We start from the raw sequence: 26256 nt of genomic DNA, 5'->3' as shown, positions 1-26256 counted from the left end.
AAGGTGGTTAGCTTAGCGGAGTTTAAAAAAGGTGTGGACGGCTTCCTAAAGGAAAAGTCCATAGACCGTTATTAAATGGACTTGGGGAATATCCACTATTTCTGGGATAAGCAGTATAAAATGTTTTGTACTTTTTTGGGACCTTGGCAGGTATTTGTGACCTGGATTGGCCACTGTTGGAAACAGGATGCTGGGCTCAATGGACCATTGGTCTTTCCCAGTATGGCAATACTTATGTACTTATGTATAATTGGCTTTTTAACAAATAATAGATTTAATTCGGACTGACACATGTAAATTTAGGTGCAGGATCCACGCCTAAAATTTACGTGTGGCCCAAAAAAGAGGGCACAGAAATAGGAGGGTTATGGGTGTTTGGGGGAGTTTTGGGGGGCGTGGTTTGAGTTACACACATAATTACAGAATATGGGTGCTTCATGTATAAATTTTCAGAAAGCACTAAAGACAGACCTGTTCAGAAGAGCATACCCCACCGACCCAACATAAAAATGCCTGTTCACCTGCGACACAATGCAACCAAAGACCGTAACGAACATTACCTGACTCTTCTTCCCCCTTTTCCTCTCTAAGTTCCCTCAACTGTACCTACCATACATGTACCTTATCTACCACAATATCACCTTGTATTCATTCACACCATGTATTTGTTCAGACCGTAATCGGTAACGCCATTAACGGTTATATGTAAGCCACATTGAGGTGGGAAAATGTGGGATACAAATGCATCAAATAATAACAACAAATTTAGGTGCAGGAATTTGCACCACATTTACACGCAACCTCTCCTCGTATGCATTATTCTATAAAACATGCCAAACTTTAGGCGCAGCCTAAAGCGGGGGAGTTTCGGCTCTAATTTCTTAGGTGCCATTTATAGAAACTAGACTTACATAACACGACCATCAAAATGGAGGATATGCCTTTACGATCTCAGACCCTAAGCGGCTAACATCAAATATCCATTTCTGTATTTTGCATAGGATTCTGTGTGGCCATTATTGGCTTTGATATGCATCTTCCGCCGTGCCCCTCCCTTCCACCCGCCATCAACACCAAATCAAAGCCATTTTACTCCTTTCTCTGAACAGAGAATGTGAACATTATATGCTTGGGGGGGGGGGGGGGAAGATAACTAGTCTGTGATTCTGACACCCTAATCAGTGAATCACTTGAAAATGTGAAGAACAGTAGTCATCGCTGTAAATACCTGGCTTAGTATTCAGGAAAGCAAAAGTGCAGATACAGCTTTTTTTTTTTGCACAGGCCCAGAGCTGGAGGGTGTTGGAGACAGACAGGGAGTCCATCAGTAACAGTTTTCCTGATCTCTCTATAGTTCCATTCAGTCCTAAAACAAAGCTCTGGGCAGTGATTTCTTGTCGTGCTTCAGAAGTTTCTAAACATATCCATGTCTCCACAAGAAAATGTTATAAGAATGGAAATGTGCTTGCTGTTTGGGCATCATTTATTTTTGTTACATTTGTACCCCGCGCTTTCCCACTCATGGCAGGCTCAATGCGGCTTACATGGGGCAATGGAGGGTTAAGTGACTTGCCCAGAGTCACAAGGAGCTGCCTGTGCCTGAAGTGGGAATCGAACTCAGTTCCTCAGGACCAAAGTCCACCACCCTAACCACTAGGCCACTCCTCCACTGTTGCTACTATTTGAGATTCTACATGGAATGTTGCTAGTGGAATAGCAACAGAATCTCCAATAGTAGCAACATTCCATGTAGAATCTCCAATAGTATCTATTTTATTTTTGTTACATTTGTACCCCGCGCTTTCCCACTCATGGCAGGCTCAATACGGCTTACATGGGGCAATGGAGGGTTAAGTGACTTGCCCAGAATCACAAGGAGCTGCCTGTGCCTGAAGTGGGAACCGAACTCAGTTCCTCAGGACCAAAGTCCACCACCCTAACCACTAGGCCACTCCTCGGCCCTTGCAGATCACCAATGTGGCAGCGCAGGCTTCTGCTTCTGTGAGTCTGACGTCCTGCACGTACGTGCAGGACGTCAGACTCACAGAAACAGAAGCCTGCGCAGCCTTCTACATGGAATGTTGCTAGTGGAATAGCAACAGTCCATGTAGAATCTCCAATAGTATCTATTTTATTTTTGTTACATTTGTACCCCGCGCTTTCCCACTCATGGCAGGCTCAATGCGGCTTACATGGGGCAATGGAGGGTTAAGTGACTTGCCCAGAGTCACAAGGAGCTGCCTGTGCCTGAAGTGGGAATCGAACTCAGTTCCTCAGTTCCCCAGGACCAAAGTCCACCACTCTAACCACTAGGGTGGTGGACTTTGGTCCACCGCCTTTTTGAAGGAATTCACTCAAGGTGGTGTACAGTAAGAATAGATCAAACATGAGCAATAGACAATTACAGCAGTAAAAATATTCAAACAACAATACAAAGTATGGCATAGACTTACAATGTCAACACAAAACGTAATAGAACAAACGTAATAGAACATTTTAATTGACAGTGAAGGGTGTAACCAAAGATGGAACATATAGATAGGTAAGAGAGTAAGAGGAGTTAGAAAGTAAGGTGACTAATTTAAAGAAAGTTGCACATGAGGTCAGAGAGATGGTTAAATGTTATTATTATATTAAATATTTAAATACATGGCTCAAATAGAAAAAAAAACCAACTTTACCGAAATCCTTATAAATCCCGAGTAAAACAAAGGAAAGACTTGATAGATAATATAATGGCAGAGCCTCTGCCCTGCTTCTTCCCTTTCATCCAAAACTGTATAAGCTGTTTTATCCTGATTACGTCGAATGTCCATTTTTTCCAGTTCATTCTTTTTAACTATTCTAACTAGCTCCTTAACGGTACCCAAGATTTGATAGCCCAACTCTGATGAGTGGAATGCTGGAATGGAAAGTCTTCCTGAGCAATGGTAACATTAAGTACATCGCCAGGACATCAAACTACGAGTGATATGCAAAGCAGGCATTTAGTTGTTGCAAAAGCAGGAGACCTTTAGGGGAAAATCTATAAAGAAGTGCCTAGAGATAGGTGACTGTTATGTACATCAAAGGCACAATTTGTTGACAGATGCCTATCCAGCTCATTTTCAAAAGAGAAGGGCGCCCATCTTCCCACACAAATCGGGAGATGGGCAGCCTTCTCTCAGGGCCGGCCAAATCGGCATAATTGAAAGCCGATTTTGGCCAGCCTCAACTGCTTTCCGTCGCAGGGACGGCCAAAGTTCAAGGGGGCATGCCGGCAGTGTACCAAATGCAGGACAGGGGCGTGGTTAACAGATGGCCGTCCTCGGCCGATAATGGAAAAAAGAAGGCCGGCCCTGACGAGCATTTGGCCGACTTGGTCCCTTTTCGTTCATGACCAAGCCTTGAAAAGGTGCCCGAATTGACCAGATGACCACCGGAGGGAATCGGGGATCACTTCCCCTTACTCCCCCAGTGGTCACCAACCCCCTCCCACCCAAGAAAAAAAAAAATTTAAAACCATTTTTTTGTCAGCCTGTATGCCAGCCTCAGATGTCATACCCAGCTCCATCATAGCACTATGCAGGTCCCTGGAGCAGTTTTTAGTGGGTACTGCAGTGCACTTCGGGCAGGCGGACCCAGGCCCATCCCCCCCTACCTGTTACACTTGTGGTGGTAAATAGGAGCCCTCCAAAACCCACCCCAAACCCACTGTACCCACATCTATGTGCCCCCCGTTACCCTTTAAGGGCTATGGTAGTGTTGTATAATTGTGGGTAGTGGGTTTGGGGGGGGGGGTTGGGGGGTTCAGCACCCAAGGTAAGGGAGCTGTGCACCTGGGAGCAATTTGTGAAGTCCACTGCAGTGCCCCCTAGGATGCCCGGTTGGTGTCCTGGCATGTGAGAGGGACCAGTGCACTACAAATGCTGGCTCCTCCCATGACCAAATGGCTTGGATTTAGCCGGTTTTGAGATGGCCGTCCTTAGTTTCCATTATCGGCGTAAACCAATGGCAGCCATCTCTAAGGGTGGCCTAAATGTTGAGATTTGGCCATCCCCAACCATATTATTGAAACAAAAGATGGCCGCCTATCTTGTTTCGATAATACAGTCGGGAACGCCACTTTACGGGGCCGTCCTTAGAGATGTGATTATGCCCCTCTATATGTACCAGGTGCTATTCTATAAGGTAATGGCTAAGTGCCATAGGTCCTAACTGCAAGGTGGTTACACATAGATGGGCCATGGGTATCTCCCAGTTATGTGCCTAGTTTGTAGAATAAACTATGCGTGACACTTGGCACATCTAGGCATGTCAACTTACATCTGCTATTGACATGGCATAAAAGGCCTCACCTACACATGGGCATGCCAACAACAACCTTATGCTAATATTCGATCATTGAATCTTTGTGCCAAGGCGCTGTTTAGGCACTAAGGGGCCCTTTTGCAAAGGCGTGCCAAAAACTGGCCTGCAGCAGTGTGGGCGAGTGATTTTGGTGCACACCGGAACCTTATTGGAAAAAAATGGACGTGCGGCAAAATGAAAACCAGAGTGCGTCCATTTTTGGCCTGAGACCTTATCGCTACCCACTGACTTAGTGGTAAGGTCTCACGTGCTACCTGGACAGTAAGCACACAGCACGTGCCAACTGCCATTTACTGCCGCGTAAGTGCCCCACGGTAGAAAATAGAAATGATTTTCTACCTCATGTTTTCAACACACACCAAATTTGGAATTACCGCCCGGGCATGCGGTAGCTGGGCAGTAATGCTGATTTGATGCTCTGGACATGCGTAGTTCCTTACTCATCTTTGTAAAAAGGCCCCTAAGGGCATGGCATTGGGGCACCAAGACCCGAGGCACCAATGTACAGAATTGCCATTAGGACACAAAAGGCCTACAAGTTAAATCACTTACACAAATGTCAACATACAGCATCTTTAGTTCAAGAACTGAATTTAATTTCATGAAACAAAATAAAGTGGTCAATCGTTAGCTCGATACAATCCCATATACGTTTTGAAAATTTGAGGATACTGAAGTTATAGGTTCACCAGCTGTCGGTGAACGTATCATTTAGTTTTGAATGCGGGCTTGAAAATTCACGAACAAAATTGCCATGCAAGCAAAAAGCTTCTGTAAAAAAGACCTTGACTCAAAACTACTGCATTTAATAACTGAGTCGAAGTTCTGCAGCATTTTCTTACAAGTTTTTTGGCCTTGTGGAAATTATTCTTCTTCCAGAATTTGCACTAAATTGCATGCTTGGGGGAAAGAATGTACTCATAAAAAAATGCTTGCAAGCAACCTGACTTGCAGGCTTCTTGTAATTTTCAACCCTACCTCTGCCCAAAACTTAAATCTGGCTTGGAATGTACGAACCTGTGAAGGTCATAGCAGAAAAGCACTCCTTGAATGAAAGAGATTTATTCTATCAAAGGAATAAGTTGCCTGAAACCTTAAGGTAATGACAATATTGACTCCAAAGACCACCGTTATTGAAAAAGATGCAGTACACGTATTTTGGAGGGTCAGACTTTGTCTGTCTGAATGAACATACACATTTGTTTGTACATATGCAAAGAAGATGTCTATATAATGCATTAAGTAGTGGTAGGAATCCCAGGCTCCTGCCAGCAGCAAACAGCGAAGACCTAGCAGGAATTCCTGAGTCCCCCCTAATAAAGAGCAGGGAGAGCCACGGCAAGAATGAAGAGCCAATAGACCACAAAACCTTCTACGCATCCAACTTCTCCGTTATAGGCAGCCAACTCTGGAACGCCATACCTAGATCCATCCGAACAACCAACTAACACCTACCCTTCTGAAAGCCGCTGAAAACTCACCTCTTCAAACAAGCCTACCCAAATGACCCGACTGAACTTACGAGCCCAAACCACACCAATAACTTTACCCATACCTTTACCCTCCCCCACATCTCTCCCGCTTGTCCTACTTAACACAACCACTCCTTAGATCTACTATCCTAACTATGTTATCTCTGTGATACTATCCACCTTATAATTGAAAGAGAAAAACGCCTAGATTTCGACCCAAATCGGGAGATAGACGTTTATCTCACAAAAACGAATAAATCGGTATAATGAAAAGCCGATTTTGGACGTTTTCAACTGCACTCCATCGCGGAAGCGTACAAAGTTGACGGGGGCGTGTCAGAGGTGTGGCGAAGGTGGAACTGGGGCGTGGTTATCGGCCGAGGAGAGATGGGCGCCTTTCGCCGATAATGGGAAAAAAAGTATGCGTTTGTAGCTAGAATTAGGGCACTTTTCCTGGACACTGTTTTTTCACGAATAAGGCCCCCAAAAGTGCCCTAAATGACCAGATTACCACCAGAGGGAATCGGGGATGACCTCCCCTGACTCCCCCAGTGGTCACTAACCCCCTCCCACCACAAAAAATGATGTTTCACAACTTTTTATTTTCACCCTCAAATGTCATACCCACCTCCCTGGCAGCAGTATGCAGGTCCCTGGAGCAGTTGTTAGGGGGTGCAGTGGACTTCAGGCAGGTGGACCCAGGCCCATCCCCCCCCACCTGTTACAATTGTGCTGCTTAATGCTTAGTCGTCCAACCCCCCCAAACCCACTGTACCCACATGTAGGTGCCCCCCTTCACCCCTTAGGGCTATAATAATGGTGTAGACTTGTGGGCAGTGGGTTTTGAGGGGGATTTGGGGGGCTCAACACACAAGGGAAGGGTGCTATGCACCTGGGAGCTCTTTTACCTTTTTTTGTTTGTTTTTGTAAAAGTGCCCCCTAGGGTGCCCGGTTGGTGTCCTGGCATGTGAGGGGGACCAGTGCACTACGAATCCTGGCCCCTCCCATGAACAAATGCCTTGGATTTATTCATTTTTGAGCTGGGCGCTTTCATTTTCCATTATCGCTGAAAAACAAAAACGCCCAGCTCACAAATTGTCAAATAAAACATGGACGTCTATTTTCTGTCGAAAAAATACGGTTCGGTCCGCCCCTTCACGGACCCGTTCTCGGAGATAAACGCCCATGGAGATAGACGTTTTCGTTCAATTATGCCCCTCTATGTAACCCATACTTTGTAAGCCACACTGTATAAATGCTACAAATAAATAAATCCCTGGGGTCCACCAGCTAAGATTGGCCAATGTAACGCCAATTTTTAAAAAGATCTCCAGGGGTGATCCTGGAAATTACAGACCAGTAAGCCTGATTTCAGTGCTGGAGAAAATAGTGGAAACTATTATAAAGAATAAAATTACGAAACACATAGACAAACATGGTTTAATGGGACAAAGTCAGCATGGGTTCAGCCAAGGGAAGTCTTGCCTCACCAATTTACCTCATTTCTTTGAAGGCATAAATAAACATGAGGATAAAGGTGAGCCGGTTGATGTAGTGTATCTAGATTTTCAGAAAGCTTTTGACAAAGTTCCTCATGAGAGACTCCTGAGAAAATTAAAAAGTCATAGGATAGGAGGAAATGTCCTTCTATGGTTATTGGACAGAAAGCAGAAGATAGGGTTAAATGGCCATTTTTCTTAATGGAGGAGGGTGACCAATGGAGTGCTGCAATGACCTGTACTGGGACCTGTGCTATTTAACATATTCATAAATAATCTGGAAAATGGAACCACGTGTGAAGTGATTGAATTTGCAGATGACACAAAACTATTCAAAGTTGTATAAACGCATGCGGATTGTGAAAAATTGTAGGAAGACCTTAGGAAACTGGAAGACTAGGCATCTAAATGGCAGAAGACATTTAATGTGGACAAATGCAAAGTGATACACATTGGGAAGAATAATCTGAATCATAGTTACCTACTACTACTTATCATTTCTATAGTGCTACTAGATGTACGCAGTGCTGTACACTTGAACATGAAGAGACAGTCCCTGCTCGACAGAGCTTACTATCTAATTAGGACAGACAAACAGGACAAACAAGAGATAAGGGAATATTAAAGTGAGGATGATAAAATAAGGGTTCTGAACAAGTGAACAAGGGTTAGGAGTTAAAAGCAGCATCAAAAAGGTGGGCTTTTAGCTTAGGTTTGAAGACGGCCAGAGATGGAGCCTGAGGTACCGGCTCAGGAAGTCTATTCCAGGCATATGGTGCAGCAAGATAAAAGGAACGGAGTCTGGAGTTAGCGGTGGAGGAGAAGGGTGCAGATAAGAGAGATTTACCCAGTGAATGGAGTTCCCAGGGAGGAGTGTAGGGAGAGATGAGAGTGGAGAGGTACTGAGGAGCTGCAGAGTGAATGCACTTGTAAGTCAATAAGAGGAGTTTGAACTGTATGCGGAAACGGATAGGGAGCCAGTGAAGTGACTTTAGGAGAGGGCTTACAATAGTCTAAGCGAGAGGTGATAAGAGTATGGATGAGGGTTCTGGTACTGTGCTCAAAAAGGAAAGGGCAAATTTTGGTGATATTATAGACAAAGAAACGACAGGTTTTAGCAGTCTGCTGAATATGTGCAGAGAAGGAGAGAGAGGAGTCAAAGATGACCCCAACGTTATGAGCTGATGAGACAGGAGGATGAGAGTGTTATCCACAGAAATAGAGAATGGGGAAGAGGAGAGGTTGGTTTAGGTGGAAAGATAAGAAGCTCAGTCTTGATCATGGTTAGTTTCAGATGGCAGTGAGCCATCCAGGCAGCAATGTCAGACAGGCAGGCTGATACTTTGGCCTGGATTCCTGCTGAGATTTCTGGTGTGGAGAGGTAGATCTGGGAGTCGTCAGCGTAAAGATGATACTGAAAACCATGGGATGAGATCAGAGTACCAAGGGAAGAAATATAGATGGAGAAAAGAAGAGGTCCCGGGACAGATCCCTGAGGTACACCAACTGACAGTGGGATAGAAGTAGAGGAGGATCCACCATAGTATACACTAAAAGTACGCTGGGAGAGATAAGAAGAAAACCAGGAAAGAACAAAGCCCTGAAATCCAAGTGAGGACAGCGTATCAAGGAGTAGGCTGTGATGAACAGTGTCAAAAGCAGCAGATCGAGAAGGATGAGGATAGAATAGAGCCCTTTGGATCTGGCCAGGAACAGGTCATTGGAGATTTTAGCAAGAGCTGTTTTGGTTGAATGAAGGGGGCGAAAGCCAGATTGAAGTGGATCAAGAATAGCTTGAGATGAAAGAAAGTCAAGGCAACAACGGTGAACAGCATGTTCAAGTATCTTGGGTAGAAAAGGGAGGAGGGAGATGGGGCAATAGTTGGAAGGACAGGTAGGGTCCAATGACGGTTTTTTTAAGGAGTGGTGTGACTACGGCATGTTTGAAGGCATCAGGAACAGTCACAGTGGAAAGTGAAAGATTGAGGATATGACAGATAAAAGGGATGACAGTAGAAGAGGTAGTGTTAAGTAGATGGGTGGGAATAGGATCAGAGGAACAGGTAGTTAGTTTCGAGGAGGAAAGAAGATGTGTAGTTTCCTCTTCAGTGATTTCAGAAAAAGAAGAAAAGGAGGCAGGAGTTGGAGGGTTGAGAGAATGGTTGCCACCAGTGATTCGGTGTGCTTACTGTGCCAAGAAAGTTACTAATTCTTGTGCACGCATTGCCCGAGAGATATAAAAATAGCATTATTTGTGCCCAGTTGTGAGTTGGCATTTGCCAAGACTTACCATGTCATTATTTCGACATGATATTGCTGTGCACATACATCTTAGCAAGCCTTCTAACCCGAGACCAGAGCCAAAGCTTGAAGAAACCACACTATCTGCAAATATGTGTATATTGTATATGAAAAACTTACACAAGCAGGCAACAAGGCCAGAAATATATGATTCAAATATTCCTTATCCTGGTACATATGCTGTGAATAAATTATAGCTTTTTTTAAGCATCGCCCTTGCAGCTGCCATTTTAATGTTCTGTTTTATTTACTTAGCCAAATTAGCATCTCATAACCTGCTGAATCTTTTGCAAATCTCACTGGAAGAAAGGGACCACAGTTGGGTGGCAATTTCTCTAAATAGAAAACCATATTTCAAACAAGCTTACTTCTTACAGAAGCAAAGACCCAGAATGATTAGGTAACTTCCTTTGCTGCAGTGCAGAAGTGATATCATGGCAGATGCAACAGAAAACTGGTTAATGATATAGAATCTGAATCTACTTACAGGTTCATGGTCAGCCTTCAGAACAGTGGTGTTGGCTCACAGTCATAGTAACATACGTGGAGGGGCATAATTGAACGGGGCGCCCAAGTTTTCATGAGGGCATCCTCACAGGATGGCCCCGTAAAGGGGCGAGGCAACCCGTATTATCGAAACAAGATGGGGACGCCCAAATCATGAAATTTAGGTCGACCTTAGAGATGGTCGTCCTTAGGTCATTTTTGAGATGGTCGTCCCCGGTTTTTGGCGATAATGGAAACCGAGGAAGCCCATCTCAAAAACGACCAAATCCAAGCTATTTGGTTGTGGGAAGAGCCAGCATTCGTAGTGCACTGGCCCCCACAACTGTACACCACTACCATAGCCCTAGGGGTTGAAGGGGGGCACCTACATGTGGGTACAGTGGGTTAGGGGGGGTTGGAGGGCTCAATATTTACCACAACAGGTGTAACAGGTAGGGGGGATGGGGCCTGGGTCTGCCTGCCTGAAATGCACTGCATCCACTAAAAACTGCTGTGATGGAGCTGGGTATGACATTTGAGGCTGGCATAGAGGCTGGAAAAAATGTTTTTAAATTTTTTTGGGGGGTGGGAGGGGGTTGATGACCACTGGGGGAGTAAGGGGAGGTGATCCCCGATTCCCTCCGGTGGTCATCTGGTGAGTTTGGGCACCTTTTTGAGGCTTGGTCATGAAAAAAAATGGACCAAGTAAAGTCGGCCAAATGCTCGTCAGGGACGCCCTTCTTTTTTCCATTATCAGTCGAGGACGCCCATCTCTAAATCACACCCCAGCCTCGCCTTCGCTATGCTTCTAACACGCCCCCGTGAATTTTGGTTGTCCCCGCGACGGAAAGCAGTTGAGGATGCCCAAAATCGGCTTTCCATTATGCCGATTTAGGCGACCCAGAGAGGAGGATGCCCATTTCCCGATTTGTGTCAGAAGATGGGCGCCCTTCTCTTTCAAAAATTCACCTGATAGCAACATAGTAGATGACGGCAGAGAAAGACCTGCACGGTCCATCCAGTCTGCCCAACAAGATAAACTCATATGTGCTACTTTACATGTATGCCTGACCCTGACCTGTATCTGCCATTCCCAGGGCACAGACTGTAGAAGTCTGCCCAGCACTAGCCCCGCCTCCCAAGCACTGGTGCTGCCACTCAATTTCTGCTAAGCTTCTGAGGATCCATTCCTTCTGAACAGGATTCCTTTACGTTTACTCCACGTATTTTTGAATTCTGTTACCGTTTTCTACCACTCTCTCCGTGAAAAAATACTTCCTGACATTTTTCTTGAGTCTGCCCCCCTTCAATCTCATTTCATGTCCTCTAGTTCTACCGCCTTCTCATCTCCGGAAAAGGTTTGTTTGCGGATTAATACCTTTCAAATATTTGAACGTCTGTATCATATCACCCCTGTTTCTCCTGGAGGAGTGGCCTAGTGGTTAGGGTGGTGGACTTTGGTCCTGGGGAACTGAGGAACTGAGTTCGATTCCCGGCACAGGCAGCTCCTTGTGACTCTGGGCAAGTCACTTAACCCTCCATTGCCCCATGTAAGCCGCATTGAGCCTGCCATGAGTGGGAAATTGCGGGATACAAATGTAACAAAAAATAAAATAGATACTATTGGAGATTCTACATGGAATGTTGCTACTATTGGAGATACTACATGGAATGTTGCTATTCCACTAGCAGCATTCCATGTAGAAGGCTGCGCAGGCTTCTGTTTCTGTGAGTCTGACGTCCTGCACGTACGTGCAGGACGGTGACTCACAGAAGCAGAAGCCTGCGCGGCCACATTGGTGATCTGCAAGGGCCGACTTCTACATGGAATGTTGCTAGTGGAAAAGCAACATTCCATGTAGAATCTCAAATAGTAGCAACAGTGGAGGAGTGGCCTAGTGGTTAGGGTGGTGGACTTTGGTCCTGGGGAACTGAGGAACTGGGTTTGATTCCCGGCACAGGCAGCTCCTTGTGACTCTGGGTAAGTCACTTAACCCTCCATTGCCTGCTGCCATGAGTGGGAAAGCGCGGGGTACAAATGTAACAAAAAAAAATACGTAGCCTTATGGTAATCTTTGCTTCTATATGGTAATACTTCTTTACGGAACAAGTATGGAGTCATAGAATAGCCTCTTAGCTGTAGAGGCAAGGAGTGCATCTGAATTCAAGAAAGCATGCAACAAGCAAATAGGGAAAGGAGGGGATATATTAGTAGTTGGTCTAGTAACATAGTAACGATAGTAACATAGTAGATGATGGCAGAGAAAGACCTTCTCGGTCCATCCAGTCTGCCCAGCAAGATAAATTCGTAATTGCTTTTGACTCGTAACCACTCGCCTCCACCTACCCTCCTCTCCTCCTTCCTGTTCACATTAATTGATTTGATTTGCTTACTTTATTTATTTTTTGTCTATTAGATTGTACGCTCTTTAAGCAGGGACTGTCTTTCTTCTATGTTTGTGCAGCGCTGCGTATGCCTTGTAGTGCTATAGAAATGCTAAATAGTAGTAGTAGTAGTAGTAGTATGTGGGTAAACTGGATAGACCAAATGGTCTTTACCCGTAGTCTTTGTCTCTGTTTCTCTGCTTGATATCTGTCATTATTTTGTTGTTAGCACTGGATACAATGTATCCCCTATTGGGATGGTAGCCATATTTCATAGCTCCAATAACCTTAATGTTGTGAGCATTTTTGAGTAGATGTGCCATACCCTTTGTCACTGATGACTCAATGAATATTTATTAACGGAAATTAATTAAAACGTGGGACCAACGCACAAAGCTTACCGTGCTGGGCACATCCGATTTTTGACTAGTTCTATCCTGTTTAGCATGCATGTTATGCACGAAGGGGTGCTGCATCCATCTTACTGATCGAGGTAGCAGACAATGATAACCCTAAGCAAATGTATGAGCTGATTAGTATTAAAATGAGCCTTCTGAGCGATCCACAGCCGTTTCTGAGCGTTGCACAGGCAGGCGCACCTACCTTTAACATGCAAAATTTTCCATGAGGTCTGGAGCTGTCGTTGTGTGAGGGCGAACTCTAGGAGAAGCCCTTTGCTTGCACTTTTCAATAGCAAAACTGGTCCAAGATCAGAGAACAGCTTAGAAGGGCAAAAAAAAAAAAACCAAGCAGGGGTAGGGGGCTTTCAGCGAGGATGCTTTCTCCACCTTCCTCCTGCACCTTCTTACTGCAGCTCACTTGCCTTCATTCAGGCTGCCCCCGATGATTTTGCTTGAGAAACTCATCCTTGCTGAAAGCCCGCTGACATTATAGGGACTTTCCCCTAGCTAATTGGCTGTCTGCTTGTTTCTCTACCCCCTCCCAGCTGACATCATAGGAGCAGACAGCCAATTGGCTTGGAAATGTCCCTATGATGTCAACTGGGGGGGGGGGGGGGGGTGGAGAAACAAGCAGACAGCCAATCAGCTGGAGAAAGCCCCTATGATGTCAGCTGAGGGCAGAGAAACAAGCAAATAGCCAATCAACTGGGGAAAGCCCCTATGATGTCAGCTGGGAGGGCTTTCAGCAAGGAGGAAATTCCCAATTGAAAATCATGCCTGAGGGATGGCAAGTAAGCTGCAGGAGGAAGGTGCAGGAAGAAAATGGAGCCAGAATCAGCGCACTGCAGGGGAAAGGAGACAGGGGGACAGTGAAGCCAGCAAGTACTGCAGGGGAAAGGATAGAGTACAGCAGCAGGATTCAGAATGCACAGAACATGGACACTTACTGAGAGACTGTTCTGTGCATGTGCTAGGCACTTTCCATACTGAGCTGCTTGCTAAATTTACGTGAATCTCATTTGCATGCAATTTCCTTTCAGCATTGCTCACTGTTTCCAAAATCAGGAACTTCTAGCGTAGATCTAAAGGGACATGGTTTTTAACGGGGACTTTTCAGGATCAGCCCCTTAGTTTGATCCAAGCCGAGTAATATTTTCTTTCATTACAGGCCAAGTCTTCTTGGCAGATTATAATGAGAAAGGCTTTTGAGCTGCACAAAGTTCAATGGTTAAAGCCAGGTAATTCCAGGTGGTTCTGGTTTGTGCCATCTGTGGATCCTGCACTAGGAAGCAACATCATTTGAAGGATGGAGGCAGCACACAGGGTAGAGGATAGAGGAGCGGAGGTATGGACCTCCTTTTAGTAAGTCTCTCCTGAGGAGATAGCTGTGACATTGAGAAGGTTAACGTCATCCTTATATGCATTGGATGGTTGTCCAGCAGGGTTGGTAAAGGTCAGTAGTTTGATTTTGCAGATTATTTCACAGCTATAATTAACAACTCTGAGACAGGCTTATGTTCCTGCTCCATGAATATGCTCCATTGTGTGCCCTGGATGTTACATAGCCAGCTCTTATATTGCCCAGTTTCCATTCTGCCTTTTTGGATGAAATTACTGAGATGATGGTTTTACAACAATCCAGCCAGTCAGGTATTCAGTGGTCTTGCAGCCTCAAGAAAACTTTGTTTCCCTGCTTGATAGATTGCGCCAAGGACGAGACCAGGGATGGTCACGTTAGATAACTCCTTGGTATTTGATAACTAAGTCATGATACCTTTCAACAACAACTGAAATCTATGAGCTGTGATGGTTCGTTGGCTATGTAAGTTAGATCTTATTTACAGGATCATGTTCAGCAGGTTGGGGGGGGGGGGGGGGGTCAGACATGGGTTAGCGTTTCTTTTGTGGTCCCAGAAAGCTTATCCCTATTGCCCACCATATTTAATGTCTACTTCGAACCTTGCGATGATGCTTGAGAGTAGGAGATTTTTGCCTGTGTCGATACGGATGATATTCTACTGGTGGTTCCTGCGGTTGAGTCAAGGGATGAGGCGATGGACCACACAATTTTCACCAGTGTTTACAGCAGTGAGAATCAGGGATTGGATGGTAAAGAACCAGACATGTTATTTAGGGTAAGGCGTTCGATACTCTCTTGTTTGTTAAAGCACACGTTGATAGGGTCATCAGGCTTGTATATTTTAAGTTGTGTTTGTTGCGTAGGCTATGATATCATTTGGTAGGGAATCTTTTGTGGCCTTGGTGGATTTTCTGTGTGGTGTTTGCAGGTTTTTTACAACTTTTTTCAAAATTCTGCTGCCTGGTTGATCATCGGATATCTAAACATATTATTCCACGTTTGAGAGTGCTGCTTTGGCTGCCGATTATTTACAGGGTGTGTTTTAGGGTGCCTTTGCTGATGTTTCAGGCCCTTCAGAAGGATGGTTTCCATTATTTAGGCCATTAGCATTGGCTTATCAGCCTACTCAAGATTTCCAATCAGCCAACAAGAAGTTGTTAGCAGCTCCTCTGCTATCTGAGACTGAGTTGGTGGTGTCCAGGGCAAGAGCTTTTTTCGGTGTATAGCCCTATCCTTTGAAATACCATGCTCAGGTATTTTATATCATATTCATTGTTGGTTTAATCATGAATTGATATGAGTGTGACTGTTGGACAGACTGGCCGAACCATTCAGGTCTTTATCTGCCCTCATTTACTATGTTTCAGAGTACACTCATGGATCTTCCTCCACCCCCATCCCACTATCTGTTGGAGTTCCCCAGGGATCTGTCCTTGGACCCCTTCTCTTCTCAATCTACACCTCCTCCCTAGGCTCACTGATCTCATCTCATGGTTTTCAGTATCATCTTTATGCTGGCGACACCCAGCTATATCTCTCCACACCAGACATCACCGCGGAGACCCAGGCCAAGGTATCGGCCTGCTTATCGTTGCTGCCTGGATGTCCAACCGCCACCTGAAGCTGAACATGTCCAAAACCGAGCTCCTCGTCTTTCCACCTAAACCCACCTCTCCTCTTCCTCCACTCTCCATCTCAGTTGATAACACCCTCATCCTCCCTGTCCCATCTGCCCGCAACCTCGGAGTCATCTTCGACTCCTCCCTCTCCTTCTCTGCGCATATCCAACAGACTGACAAGTCCTGTCGCTTCTTCCTCTTCAACATCAGCAAAATTCGCCCTTTCCTATCTGAGCACACCACATGAATTCTCGTCCACGCTTTCATTACCTCTCGCCTTGACTACTGCAACCTACTCCTCACCGGTCTCCCACTTAGCCATCTATCCCCCCTTCAATCCGTTCACAATGCTGCCGCACATCTTATATTCCGCCAGAACCGATATACTCACACCACCCCTCTCCTCAAGTCACTTCACTGGCTTCCGATCAGATACCGCATACAATTCAAACTTCTCCTCCTTACCTACAAATGCACCCGGTCTGCGGCTCCTCTCTACCTCTCTACCCTCATCTCCCCCTATGTCCCCGCCCATAACCCCCGCTCACAGGACAAATCCCTCCTTTCAGTACCCTTCTCCACCACTGCCAACTCCAGGCTCCGCTCATTCTGCCTTGCCTCACCCTTTGCCTGGAACAATCTTCCTCAACCCCTACGCCAAGCTCCCTCCCTACCCATTTTCAAATCTCCGCTTAAAACTCACCTCTTCAATGCTGCGTTCGGCACCTAACCTTTCGTGAAATATAGCATTCCCTATCAGACGGACTCCACACTTGTCTTTAGATTGTACACCTGTCTTTTAGATTGTAAGCTCCTTGAGCAGGGACTGTCCTTCCATGTTAAATTGTACAGCGCTGCGTAACCCTAGTAGCGCTTTAGAAATGTTAAGTAGTAGTAGTAGTAATGGGGAACAGGGTGCTATAATGTTCCTCCATAGGAAGATTAAGACACTGCTGTTGAGGAGGTATTATGTGTCATTTTGTGCTATTTTTATGACGATAAGTGTGTTTGCCGCTGAAGTTGGGGATTCCCTCGGATTGGTGGGTTATAATTGTATGTTGAATTAATTAATTCATTCATTCATTCATTAAGGAGCCTTTCTACAAAGCTATAGTAAGCACGGATGCGCACTTACCACAGTAAGTAAAGGTAAAAATGGCTTACAATGGGGTACACTGAGGCATCTCATGGTAATCTGGAGATAAGCATGCACCACCTATGTGCTAAAAAATAAAATTTTTATTTTTAGCACTGAGACTGGGTGTGTTCTTGGGCATTGTTCTGTGCAACCAATTAGCACAGGTTTACTACTACTACTACGTATCATTTCTATGGCGCTACTAGACGTATGCAGTGCTGTACACTTGAACATGAAGAGACAGTCCCTGCTCAACAGACCTTACAATCTAATTAGGACAGACAAACAGGACAAACAAGAGATAAGGACAAAGGGTAGCAAGATTCCAGAATCCCAAACACTACTACTGCTTATCATTTCTATAGTGCTACTAGACATACGCAGCACTGTACACTTGAACATGAAGAGACAGTCCCTGCTCGACAGAGCTTACTATCTAATTAGGACAGACAAGCAGGACAAACAAGAGATAAGGGAATATTAAAGTGAGGATGATAACAGAAGGGTTCTGAACAAGTGAATAAGGGTTAGGAGTTAAAAGCAGCATAAAAAAGGTGGGCTTTTAGCTTAGATTTGAAGACGGCCAGAGATGGAGCTTGACGTACCGGCTCAGGAAGTCTATTCCAGGCATATGGTGCAGCAAGATAAAAGGAACGGAGTCTGGAGTTAGCAGTGGAGGAGAAGGGTGCAGATAAGAGAGATTTACCCAGTGAAGGGAGTTCCCAGGGAGGAATGTAGGGAGAGATGAGAGTGGAGAGGTACTGAGGAGCTGCAGAGTGAATGCACTTGTAGGTCAATAGGAGGAGTTTGAACTGTATGCGGAAACGGATAGGAAGCCAGTGAAGTGACTTGAGGAGAGGGCTAATATGAGCATAACGACACTGGCAGAATATTAGTCGTGGTACAGCAGAATTTTGAACAGATTGAAGAGGAGAGAGACGGCTAAGTGGCAGACAGGTTCAGCATGTGAGTCCCTGCTGCCTACAAAATAGGTGTCGGAAGGGGCTCACGCACTAATGGGAAAATTAGCCCGTGGTCATTAATACAAAAAGGTAGGAAAATCGACCCTTTTACCCCAATGGTAAAAAATAGCCTTAGTGTGCGGGAATGATCCACGTAAGCACGCGCCACGGCCACTTTTTACCACTGTTTGGTAAAAGGGCCCCTAAACTAGCTAGCAGCTAGGTCTGTCTGGTAGGCTGCAAGAATAGTACCCCCCCCCCCCCCCCACCGTTTACTAAGTCACGCTAGTGGCCGCCACACGGCAATGCCGATACAACCCATTCAAAACGAATGGGCTGTGTCGGCATTGGCGCGGGGAGTAAGTAACCAGTCCTGATGAAATGCAGGTATTGTCATAGCCGAATCTGTTTGCCAGGCTTATTCACTCCTTAAGTCAACCAGATCAGTGCAATGGCTTGTAACGTCAGGGTATCATCTGAACACACCACGGAGACCTAAGACCCCAGATGTTTGGGCAACGGTCACGTTACAATTGGTACCACCATAATCCTACTTCTAATTTCACTTACTGGAATTATCCTATACAATGCAGAAATATTGTTAAAATTAATTTGAATGCTGATTTCTTCAAGTGTCAGTATTGCTTGTTGCAGCTTGTGCTCGTGCGCTGTAACGGTTAACTCTGCCTTGCATGCCAGCACTGCAAAAGACCAGTCTTACTTCCGATTCATCCCTGAAATCCTAACCTGTGGTTTGCAGTAACGCAAACTGCTTTCCTTCCAGAGTACTAACTGGTCTATTTCTCTTAGCTGAGCTACTGATGCCTCCTCCTTACTGCTGTAGAGACGGGGGGAGGGGGGGGGGGAAAGCTATAGCGATGTCAAAGCTTCACCATCAACTAATTATTTTGACTTCTTTAAGCCCGAGTAGCTTCTAAGAACCCGTTTTAATGATTTACACTCACATCTCTGCGCTGCATTTCAGTGATCTTGCAAAATGCATTTAATTTAAACTTATGGAAATCCAAGCTGAACAGAGAAAAATGGATTTTATTTGCCTCCCAGAAGGTGAATTAGTGTATAAAAGACCTTCTACCAACGGTATGTCCACGAAGAAAATGCTAATTAAATACAACCCATGGAACCGAACTTAATTTATACTTAAAAATACCATTCTATATCCAGCACCGGCAGTGGGGTTTTTTTTTAAAGCCAAATATTGTTCCTTTTACATACTGAACGCAGAAATTAATTTGTTGTGGTAACAGGTACTACTACTACTATTTAGCATTTCTATAGCGCTACAAGGCATACGCAGCGCTGCACAAACATAGAAGAAAGACAGTCCCTGCTCAAAGAGCTATGTAATAAAAGTGAGCCAAGTATAGGACAATCAAGCCATTGTGACATCACTGATGAGGTTGGCTCTTATTGGTGGACTGAGGCATTATGACATCACACTATTAGCTCTGGTTACAAGAGACTACTACTACTACTACTACTATTTAGCATTTCTATAGCGCTACAAGGCATACGCAGCGCTGCACAAACATAGAAGAAAGACAGTCCCTGCTTAAAGAGCGTACAATCTAATAGACAAAAAATAAAGCAAGCAAATGAATTAATGTGTAGAGGAAAGAGGAGAGGAGGGTAGGTGGGGACAAATGGTTACAAGTCAAAAGCAATGTTAAAGAGGTGGGCTTTCAATCAAGATTTAAAAATGGTCAAGTATGGGTCAAGACATAGGGGCTCAGGAAGTCTATTCCAGGCGTAGGCTAAATGATAAAAATGACCACTGGAGGGATTAAGGCATGACCCCCTTACTCCCCCAGTGGTCACTGACCCCCTCCCAAAGATGTGATTTAAAAAAAGTAAATACCAGTCTCTATGACAGCTTCAGATGTCATGGCCAGACCTATTAGAGCATGATATAACATGCCAAGAGGGAAACCGCTTTTTGTGTTTACTTAGTACCAGACTGAATTATGATTTTGACCTATGGGGCAACAGCTGAAAATCTGGTATAAACAGTATACAATAGTATTTTGTACCTTTCACATCAAACATTAATAAGCTTCACTTAGGCCTCCTTCTAATGTGAAGGGAGATGAAAATGATAGGAAATGGCTACAATGAAACATTTCTTTCGACTGCACATGTAGCACTGCGATAACTTACAATGCCATTATCCTCTGCCTTGTGGCTCTTCCTGAAATTATGTCGTCTCGCTGATGCTTTCAGCACAAGACGTTTAAGCCATTTCTCTGTTCAGATTTCTCTGTATTGCATATGCAGTGATCTGTGAGCTGCGTCCCATGCATAAGAAAAAGCACCCGTGAAAATACTGAAGAATCCAGTCGCCTTGGATAATATTTGCGGGATCACAGGTTCCAAAAGGTGTGCAGCTGAAAGGACACTGCCACGCTGACGTAAGACAGCTGTCAAAGTTTTATATTTGAATTCTACCCTGGGAATAGGATCCAAATTTTGACTGCATCAGAAATTAAGCACTGTTTGCATTTGATTATATATTTAAAAAAAAAATCTTATTATTCTTAGGATGCATATGTCAGGAAACACAAGTACTATCCTTTTGCCCTTGCAGCCAAAAAGGTTGCATCCTTAAAAATAAGGACAGGTACAAGTGGGAAACAAAAGATCATGAGAGGCACTCAGACTGAATGCAAGGAAAAAAAAAAAAAACAACCTTTCAGTTCTGCTTTAAAACAAACTGTGGACTGTTTTGAATCATGTAAAAGGAAGAAATTATCTTCCAGCCAGTGCAGGATTAATTCTTCAGTGGGCTGTAAGCAAAGTGTGCCGGACAACCCACCCCCCCACCCATTGTAATATCAAATGTTATAACTCCCACAAACAGTGCCCCGCATGGTTCTGACTGCAGGGGAAACCCAGCAAAGGAGGAAGCCGCAGGGAAAAGGGGAAGAAGGCAACCAGAACCAGCACTGCCCACCTAGGTCTGTGACTGGACCGGAGCCATTGAATTACACATCTTCGAGAGGACCCCCTCCTAAACACGCGAGACCCTAGGCGTGTGCCTACTTTCCATAGTCTGAATCTGCCCTGCCGTCCAACATGCAAATGTCTAAAGCAATTGACCTCTGTGGAGATCACATCCAATATTTGGTTTGGAAGGAGGTGGGGAAAACTCTTCCTGTAAGGGAACAAATTTGCAAGGTCACAGCCAGCTAAACAGAGCCCCTCCTTTTCTTTATTCTCAGAGGGGCAATCAAGTAAGTGAAGAAAACCTTGATATCTTCCCTGGCAATCAAAAAGGGAAGATTTAGTGGGAAGCTAACATCTGTTTGTAGGTTGTGGCCAAGTTCTCTGTCTGTGGTTATTTAGGAACTCCTCGAGTTGCATCTACCTAGAGATTTCTCACTACTGCTTTCTATCTGACAGAAGTCATTCAACTGGGTCTGATGAATTATGGTGGCAGGCAGCTTGTATCAGTGATGATTAAATTACCGATTGTTGAAACTGCCTTCAAGGCGCTTCCCAATGAGTGCATTTCATTTACCCACTAGACACCCAACCAGGATCTTGGACATATTTACTCACCGCATTACCAAATGATTTTAAAACTATCATAGTTGTCAGTATTGCCAAAATGAGAAACGCAAAGCAAAGATTGCGCTCTAGAAAATTAATATTTGAGTTATTGACACGGGGATCCACTTTCCAAACTTTGCCACCCATCCAGCGTGCACGTGGTCCTCGGGTCTTAAATACTATACTGAATAATACAGAATTCTGGGCTTCGAGGTAATAAAAAAAATCAAAATCGAAAGCTTTTTGGCAGATGACAGACAGCTACATCGCCTCTTCTGTCTGCTCTGGCTGGACAGGTAAAAAGTGAGGCAGAGTGAATCCTTTTTAAATGGTGACTTTTGCAAGGTGAATTTTGGAGAGACTCGTTCTAGTGTAGAAAGTCGGTCCTTTGGAATGTGGACTCAGAAAAAAAAAAAAAGGACCCTTGCTTGCACATCGCCCACTGCCAGGCCATTTATTGAAACAGAATACAAATTGGAGATCTCAAAGCCAGTCAGCCCTGAGAAAATGAAATCTTTTCATGTCAGAGCTTCCAGGTTGTTGAGATGCTGTGCCCATTGCCGGGTGATGTGAATCAGAAGCTATCAGCTCTCATTTGAGCCAGGGCTAGTGAAGCTGGAAAAGTCATAAGGGCTGACACTTAACAATCAAGGGGAATTAAATCATCAGCAGCCTTTAAAAAAAAATGCAATTAAGTGAATGAGAAGTCTGCTGCAAGAAAAGGAAATGTGAAGCTGTTCTTTGCACCTGGCAGTTTGATTCGCCTGCCTTACAGGAACAGGGGAAGAGCGTCTGATGCTCCCAGTTCAGCCACAGTTATCCTAAGGATGCACAGAGCAAGCAGCTCTAACCCTTCACATGCCACCTGGAGAGTATTTAGTCATAACAGAAGAGGGGAAAAGGGAGGAGGTGGCGGGGATGCTCGAAATCCAACCTAGCATTAAAATCAGGGACTCACACACACACACACAAATCCTGGCACAGCTGGAATTGGGACATGTGCTCCCCTGGTCTTCACAGTACACTGCTCTGATCTCATCCACATACAGAGAGTCATGGTAAATGCATAGTACAGAACAGAGGCTTACCTGATAGGGAGAAGGATGCTCCTCTTGCCTCGGTAACTGGTAATACTTGCCTTCTCTCACTCTCTCTTTCAGCCCCTCTCTCTCTCCCCCCTTGTATGGAGAGGATTAAAAAAAACAAGACAAAAGGTTTATGTTAGAGAGCTGAGGGGTCACCCACAGCAAGTGAGGGTTTCTTTTCAGCCAGGTTGGATTTCAGTCTGATGTATGGTTGTCTCTTCTCTCACAGCAAAAACATTTGTCTCTCTTTTTTTTTTTTTAAGTTTCAGCTGATGCTGAGCAGGGAGAGGAAGAAAACACAGTAGACTGTTAACAGTAGAGCATCACCACACTGCAGCTTCTCAGGAATCCCTCCAGTGAGAAGGCGGGGCACCAACCAGCATCCAGCAGCCCATTGGCCGGCTGCGAGGGATGCTGCCCTGAATATCCAATCTGGCAGCAATAACAGGAGGTGGACCTGCTCATCGAGCATCGCCCATCCCATGCATTACTATCTCCCCAGTGGGCAGGGGCTGGGGAGGAGGGAGATCCCTGCGAATGACAACCAAGGACATGAAATAAGTCCTCTGGACCAGCAAAGTGACCCCAAACAGAGCCACAAGCTGTGCATTTTGGAATTAAAAAAAAAAGAGAGAGAAAGAGGGGGGGGGGGGCTGTGACCTGATTCTCCCTCCCCCAAGATTTCATGCATTTTATAATACATAGGTTTTATGAAGCGACAAAGACATTGCAAAGGAGAAATGCATGGTGGGGGAGGGGGAGCTGTGCAAGAACCAAAGGCTGTAAGTAAAAGAGCAGAATTCCTAATCAGAAGTACAGTGCAGCTTGCTGTTAAAATGAAAAAAAGGATATTGAATCGATTACCTGCCTGATCCTGGGGGATAAATGTTTGAATTCCTGGCAATTTTTGTGCTTTGCAGGTCTTGCGTCCCTAAGGATTGCCTTCAGTGTAATAAAATCAATACATGTAAATAAAATTCATCTTAATACGGTTACTTTTCCTTTTAGACTTCATTAGCGTATGGACAATGATCAGTTTCCTCCCTGTCTCTATCCGCTTTGCGCCTTCAGTTATCAGTAATTAAGTTTTCAAATGTTGAAATGAAATTGAACTGACTCAGTTTCAAGGGCAAACATTTAAGGACAGGAGCGCCAGAAACCTCCACTTTTGGTTCACCCCTTTTGTGCATGAAGGTATTACCACAAAAAATTGTGTCCTAAGACCATAGCTATCCCCCTGACTTTGATTTAAAAAATAAAATAAAATAAAATAAGAACCATGGCAGTTTTAAGGGCAGGTATTTGTAGCATTTCCTTCGTACGATATTGTGATACAATAGTGGATTACACACACAGGCTCACTTTATAATTAAGAGTATGGAACAGATCTGGCACCTTCATTAGAGCCAGATTTTTGCTCCATTAAAACAGAATGCAAGTCACATATAATGTGGGAAACCTTTTTTACTATCAGAAAATTCTAGGGATGGGCATTAGTTTGAAACAATATATGTCTCATGTTGCTTCACCTTGTTTATTTAAAGAAACAATAGGAAAAACAAAATCTGAAATTATGTTGTTGTTTTTTTCCCTGTGTCATTAAGGGGCCCTTTTACTAAGCTACGTTAGGCCCTTAACACACGTTTAGCATGGGAAAATGGGCTACCTCAAAACACGTAACTGGCTAATGCAGAGTTTACTTTTTACAGGTAATGCATGCTAATTAGTCCCTTTATTTTCTAACTCCTGCTACTCTGTCTTATCTGTATGTTCCACATTTCCAGGGGCGTAGCCAGACCTTTCATTTTGGGTGGGCCTAAAGTTTGGATGGGTGGGCCTTCCAAAATCCCTCCTCCTTTGTCCTGCATCTCCCCCCCCCCCCCCCTCTCTGAAACTACCCCCATACCTCAGTACTTTCAACAGCAGCTATGTACATCCGCTGCCTGGTCAGCTCCGCAGGCTTCCCTCTGCCACGTCCTGCCAGGGAGGAAGCAGGAAGTGATGTCAGTGAGGACAGGGTGTGTCAAAGGGAAGCTGCTGAGGAAGGTGCTGAGATAGAACAGGGAAGGGGTGTGTTGTGGAGCTGCAGGCGGGAGGCAAATGCCAGATCTGGGGGTGAAGGAGAGGCAGAGAGGGGAGTGAGGCAGCCGCTGCTGGACTATTTTGAAGGCCACACAGGGCGGGCCTGAGGCAGGAATGGGTGGGCCTGTGCCCACCCAGGCCCACCCATAGCTATGCCACTGCACATTTCCTTATACCCTACACTGGTTTTTTTTTTTGTTATATTTGTACCCCGCACTTTCCCACTCATGGCAGGCTCAATGCGGCTTACATGGGGCAATGGAGGGTTAAGTGACTTGCCCAGAGTCACAAGGAGCTGCCTGTGCCTGAAGTGGGAATCGAACTCAGTTCCTCAGGACCAAAGTCCACCACCCTAACCACTAGGCCACTCCTCCACTGTTACTACTATTTGAGATTCTACATGGAATGTTGCTATTCCACTAGTAACATTCCATGTAGAAGTCGGCCCTTGCAGATCACCAATGTAGCCGCGCAGGCTTCTGCTTCTGTGAGTCTGACGTCCTGCAAGTACGTGCAGGACGTCAGACTCACAGAAACAGAAGCCTGCACAGCCTTCTATATGGAATGTTGCTAGTGGAATAGCAACATTCCATGTAGAATCTCCTATAGTAGCAACATTCCATGTAGAATCTCCAATAGTATCTATTTTATTTTTGTTACATTTGTACCCTGCGCTTTCCCACTCATGGCAGGCTCAATGCGGCTTACATGGGGCAATGGAGGGTTAAGTGACTTGCCCAGAGTCACAAGGAGCTGCCTGTGCCTGAAGTGGGAATCGAACTCAGTTCCTCAGGACCAAAGTCCACCACCCTAACCACTAGGCCACTCCTCCACTGTTACTACTATTTGAGATTCTACATGGAATGTTGCTATTCCACTAGTAACATTCCATGTAGAAGTCGGCCCTTGCAGATCACCAATGTAGCCGCGCAGGCTTCTGCTTCTGTGAGTCTGACGTCCTGCAAGTACGTGCAGGACGTCAGACTCACAGAAACAGAAGCCTGCACAGCCTTCTATATGGAATGTTGCTAGTGGAATAGCAACATTCCATGTAGAATCTCCTATAGTAGCAACATTCCATGTAGAATCTCCAATAGTATCTATTTTATTTTTGTTACATTTGTACCCTGCGCTTTCCCACTCATGGCAGGCTCAATGCGGCTTACATGGGGCAATGGAGGGTTAAGTGACTTGCCCAGAGTCACAAGGAGCTGCCTGTGCCTGAAGTGGGAATCCAACTCAGTTCCTCAGTTCCCCAGGACCAAAGTCCACCACCCTAACCACTAGGCCACTCCTCCACTCCTAAAATGGTTTATTGCTTATTGTGGTCACATTGTAAGTAGAATACTATTGGGCTCGTTTTCGAAAGAGAAAAATGTCTAAAAAGTGACATAAAGCAGCATTTGAGCATTTTTCTCACAAAAATGATCAAATCGGTATTTTCAAAACCAATTTTTAGACTTTTCTATGAAGTCTGTCAGCAGTGTGTCCAAATCACAAGGGGGCGTGTCAGGGATGTGTAAAGGGAGCAATCTGGGTGTTCCTA

At 44.9% G+C, this 26256-nt stretch overlaps 1 protein-coding gene across 1 annotated transcript in view; it reads right to left on the bottom strand.

The window, feature by feature from the left end:
• Nucleotides 1-22691, bottom strand: part of SYT1 (synaptotagmin 1) — an 805134-nt gene extending 782443 nt beyond the window's left edge. Inside the window, exon 1 of the mRNA XM_030215015.1 lies at nucleotides 22632-22691. The gene's annotated coding sequence lies outside the window, so the exon portion shown is untranslated. The remainder of the gene's footprint in view (nucleotides 1-22631) is intronic.
• Nucleotides 22692-26256: the final 3565 nt, after the last annotated feature.

The sequence above is a fragment of the Microcaecilia unicolor genome, chromosome 9 (assembly GCF_901765095.1).
Source record: "Microcaecilia unicolor chromosome 9, aMicUni1.1, whole genome shotgun sequence".
Taxonomy (NCBI): Eukaryota; Metazoa; Chordata; class Amphibia; order Gymnophiona; family Siphonopidae; genus Microcaecilia; species Microcaecilia unicolor.
Note: the sequence above shows the minus strand (reverse complement) of the source record. Positions and strands in the feature narration are given on the sequence as shown.